Below are 5,834 nucleotides of genomic sequence, written 5' to 3'. Positions count from 1 at the left end.
CGCCCACCTCGTGGCTTTTGAGAGTCTACTAATGTTAAGACAGCATGGTCAAAACAAAATGAGAAGTGATAAGCAATAAGCCACTAAAAACACACACACACACACACACACACACACACATACACACAAAAGCGCAATGATCTGTTATTACAACTGCATATAATTTACATCACTGCTGAATGAAATGTCATTTGCTGAGTCAAATAAAATCTATTTGTGTAGAGTTTATTTGGATATTTGTATAGTTGTGAAGTCGTGTGTGTGTGTGGTGTTGGAGTGAAATAGACCTGGTGAAGTACAATAGTCTTATTTATTTCTAGCAACACTCGACACACGTGCATTCGGTTGAACTGCAAACTCGAATTTGAACATTACACAAAAAACATCAAACGTAACAAAACAACAGCACAGGCAAATAAACATTACGTTGAAACGCTGCCACATGACCCGACTCTACACAATACACTGCATCCTAACACACCACTAAAACTTTGTGCAGGACAACAGCTGAAAGAAGGAAAAAACGAAGCATTTGGGTTTTTCTGGCGATGCACGCACCTGAATGCACTCTGAACCTTACAGAGACTCAGAGAATGTTTGTGTTAACACAAAAGATGATGAACTTAAACATAAGCCAAATTACGCCCGAAAAACAAAACTGAGAAGGCTTGTGGTTTTCTGAAAAAAGAAAAAAAGGTCATGCATATTATTCAGAGCTGTGCAATATTTTGAGAGGGATTCAATATTTCTGTGTGGCATTTGCACATCCTATGTTTCTACTTGGCATCTCAGCATTCAAATTCAGCCCACGCTATCTCTTCCCTCTAACACACACGCACAACACACACACACACACACACACACACACGTTTTGCACAGCTTATTCTGTAACAGTATTTTAACTGTTCATATTTTATTAGGTATTTGTCATTTTCTCAGCACGAGTGTGAAAAGCCTTGCTTTGCAAACTATTTAAATGAAGATCTGCCCTGAATAAGTAGACACGTGATCTCTTTTTCAATGGTGAGAAAGTCGTTACACACAGAAACTATACAGCGTCTGCCTGGTTGAACTCCAGCTGAGCAAGCAAAAGGTTAAAGGTCACAGCTGTTGAATAGGCTGCGCTACTGAACCCGTCTGCAACGAGAAATTACACCGGGGTGATTGACAACACCCTTAAACCAAGAAGACCATGTTCTGTCCTAAAAAATACATTCATGGCACGTTATTTATAAAATGCTGTATGAGTAAATAAATATAACACAATTAAACATTCAGACACAAAATGCAACATGACAATTCTGTGTTTCTCTCCACAGTTCTCTACCTCTTACTCGAATTATTCACTTTTGTTGCTTTTTATTTTTTAATTAATTGTAAAATCATTCATGGAATTCAGAACGTGAAATGTCACATCACTCACTGTCACAATCTCCTATTACACATAAGTGCCATTTTGGACACATGAAGCTCACAAGAATTTGACATTTCCATTATCACAACTCAAATTAGGTCCCTTGCTCAATTTCCTCATTTACTATAAAGCAGAACCTGCAGGCCATCGATTAGCTTTTAAATACTGCACTATGGAAGTCCACTCGAGTTTCACTCTTCCTCAGCTACGCTAGTGGTCTGAAAATCAACCAGACCTGATATTACTGTTACTGCTATTACAAATCAGAAACTGTCAGGGACAGTGATTATTTTGAAAGAGTTGTATGTTAATAATACAGCAGGAATATAGTGTTTCTAGTTTGCCTTCAATGTATTAGTGTGTAAAAGACTGAGATCAACTCTGACACAATGATTAAGTGTTTGATTCACCATCATCTTCCCGTTCACATGGAGTTATTCACTAGGGCACTCTTTTCTATTTAATAGTAGAACTGCTTCCCTTCACATGCTTGTTACTCATACCGTTACCAAAGATCGCAAGACAAGAAAAGACGGCAATTTAGAATTTCCTGTTCACCATAAACTGAACAATTCTTAAATTCCCAAAATACCAACTGCAAATACCAACACATTTATCTTACAGATTTTAAATGGTCATAGAATGAATGTCTAACCCTAATCCTAACCCTAAACCTAAACCTAAACCTGTTCAACCCTGAAATATTTCACTAGAACATGGCTTCAGCTGGTTTTGTTCCTAAGTCCATATATTTATACACATCATCATGCATCTTTTTTCTCTCTTCTAATTAGGTGTTATAGTGAAGTTCAAAATATGACAGCTCTGCTGTAGATACACAAAATAAACCAGTGCCTCTATAAACCACTTCACGCCACCATTAGGTACTGAATGTTCTCACAGTCACTCTTCTGATTATATGTACAAATAACAACCAAACAAAAACAAGCTCTTATTCTACAGTATGACTGTATGAGTGCATACAAACACCACGCAGCAGCAATCAACAAATTCATTTAAATATCAAGTAACATAATAAATAGTTGAATTGTTAAACATGACTCCTTAATAAAGTCCATTTTAATTGAGCCTTTAAAACACAGAACTAATCATTTCCACCAAATTATATTCACTCATTAGGAAGGCAGTAATCACCACTCAGAGTGTAAACCTATTAGTGAAAATACCGACTGAAAGAAAGAGAGATAAAACACACACATATATATATATATATAATTCAGAAGCATAATATATCTTTATATGTATTATAATATCTTATAATATAAAGAAAGTCATCAACTCAAACCAGGCCGAGGTTCACTAAGATATACAATATTCACTTGTGTGCCACAAAAATAATCAATATTCATTTAAAATCAAAAAGACTAAATATTAACATCAGGCAAGCATTTGTTTTTAGTATTTATTTTAACTTTCTCTGTATGTAATTATAATATATTCATATATAATTAGAGGCAATGCTCAGACTTTGTGTCTGGCCTAATTCTAAATACAAGTTTAATAAACACTTGCAGAACAAGCAGATATGTTCCTTCACATTTTTTAAAATTCTATACTAAACACACACACACACACACACACACACACACACACACACACACACACTATACACTTTAATTCCAAAATTAACAATGATAATGCTGATTTGCATTAAAGAATACAGCAGACTATTAACCTTATAATATTGTGTACTAATAAAGGAGCCAAACTATCACATTAAAATAAATCCCTATAGACAAATAATTTAAAGTCTTCATTTGTCTCCAAAATATGAAAAAATAAATAAATAGTAGAAATAATATCACTTTATGATATAATATGATGTAAAGCTTAATGTCCATATGTAGGAACACATTAAACTGTATTTTTTGTAGGAGCTTTTACAGGTCAGTCCTCAGGCTTGTGTGTGTGTGTGTGTGTGTGTGTGTGTGTGTGTTATTATGTTTTACTTTAGTAATTATGGATGAAAATAAGCTGTAAAATAAAATATTTTTTTGTGATTTAAATGCTGGGAATAAATATACAAGCAAAAGAGATAACCGCCGACTCAATAAAAAAAACTACTGAATCAAATAACACCGATAAATAATCTGTGTGTGGGGAAGAGAAATAATCTTTAAAACTCTGCTCTTTCCTTTTTCAGCTCTTGTAGCTGACTGAAAGCGTTATCTTCAGGATTGTGGGTCTAATTCAGACATAAACGATTTTGCAGCTTTAATTCATTCATTAAAAACATGCGGATCAGTAAACATTAGCATCAAAATGAAGCTTGTTGAAATGAACAGGTGATCAGAGTTTTTTAACATGGTGACAATTCACAATGGAAATAATGAATAAACCCTGAATTTAAACTGTTTCAGTTACAGACAGATTTATTTTTTATTTAGTTGTAAGTCAGTTTGATAAAAATCCAGTTTGTTCAATACAAATGTGGTGTTTTTCCCTCATATGAAGGAGCAGCATGGGTTTTACTCTACTGTCTAATTCACTTATACATTTTTATATAAACTGATATACACTTAGTTATGTTTCTTAAACATGTAATACAAATGAATAGTACAAATATAGATTTTAATAATCACAGGGAAATAGATTGGATATGAGACTAATGTGTTCGTCTAATATTATTCATAGTGGTACTGTTTTGTGGATAATTGCTCTCATTATATACATTTTATAATTTATACAGATGTTAAGAAGTAAAGAGTACAATCCTCATCAATTAACCTATTTACAGGCTATTTCATAACATTTATCCATGTAATGTTGGCTACTAACATGGTGTGTGGCAGACATAAATATCAGTATCAATATTCAGAATACTATAAATTCAACATCTACATTTATAATTGAAATAAATTCAAAATTGTTTGCAAAAAAAATATGGTTATAAATGTAATTTTCACATTTCCTATATTTTATCCAACACTTGAGCTGTAAACTGAATAATGAGAAAAAAGAAACTTGAAAAAGTGAATTGTTTTGTAGCTATTTATAAATTCTGCTCGCATCACTTTATGATAGATAGATAGATAGATAGATAGATAGATAGATAGATAGATAGATAGATAGATAGATAGATAGATAGATAGATAGATAGAATACACTTTGATTATTACACGTATCTGCTGTTCTGTATGTTCAGCACACTTGTAGTGTATAATAATAACAAAGTGCTCGTGTGATCTGTTTTAGTGCCAGATGCTGATCCTGTACACAGTGTTATAGCACGAGCTGTTTATAAGGTCGTTATAGTTTATAAAAATAAGATATAAATGAATCGCTCTTCGATTTTAAACATTGCGTGACTTCATGTGAAACTCCGAGTCAGACCGAACAAATACACAGGACTCATTAGTTTAGAAACACCGCCCCCCTCTGGTACACCGCGGTATCACAAAGCCCTATCAGGAACACGTGCAGCAAAACAACAGAGCAGTGAAACAGCTTTCTGAAAATCCTGCAAGAACTTCCTGTGGACATTTCTGAGAAGTCTAGAATATTTCATGTAATGTAATGAAAAAAACCCTACAAAATAAATCAGTATTTCACGAGATGACAGATTTAATAAAACTAGGATATTTTATTCTTTAGTTGACAGCAGTATTGTATTCCAGTATAAACCAGGTTACTGAAAATATAATGTAAAGTGCTTGTGTGAGGAAGATGATTTTATTATTCATTAAAGTTGCTCTCAGACCTTTATAGATCCAATAGGCAAGTAAAGAACAAAAAACAAACTGTGTGAGTTTATCATCAGTATTAATGATCAAATATGGGAGAGTTTAGAAGGATTAACGGCAGCACACTGAAAGCAAACACCATGCTGATGTTCTTCTTTTAGCTCAAAATACTGCTGTTTTTATAACAACAACAACAAAAATACATTGCACATAATCAGAAAATGGAAAGGATAAAGAAAAACACACAATCGGAGTAGCATCAGTGATAGAAAAAGCAAAACACAAAAACCTAAACACACACACACACACACACACACACACATACACACACACACACACACACACACACACAAGTACAGTGTAATATGTTTGCACTTTAAAATGTGCCACAATAATGTAGGAGTTTCGTATTCTCTTACAAACCTCTTGAGTTTAGTCAGATGTGGTCAAATATAAAGCATCAGGTTTTTCAGAGCCAGAAACAGATTGTTAGATGCTGCTTTTATACGTGACGATGCACAACGAATTACAGCGGCAGGATTAAAGAGAAGTATATTTAATTATATATTTGTAATTGAAACAGACATTCTGCAGAAATTCTCAATAAAAGACCACTGATTTAAATAAAAGCAAACAAATCTTATGATGATTCGATCTCCAGTCTCACAGACACACACACATTACATATTACTATATATAGTATTATAAAAACACGT

Source organism: Silurus meridionalis, chromosome 2 (genome assembly GCF_014805685.1).
Source record: "Silurus meridionalis isolate SWU-2019-XX chromosome 2, ASM1480568v1, whole genome shotgun sequence".
NCBI lineage: Eukaryota > Metazoa > Chordata > Actinopteri > Siluriformes > Siluridae > Silurus > Silurus meridionalis.
Note: the sequence above shows the minus strand (reverse complement) of the source record.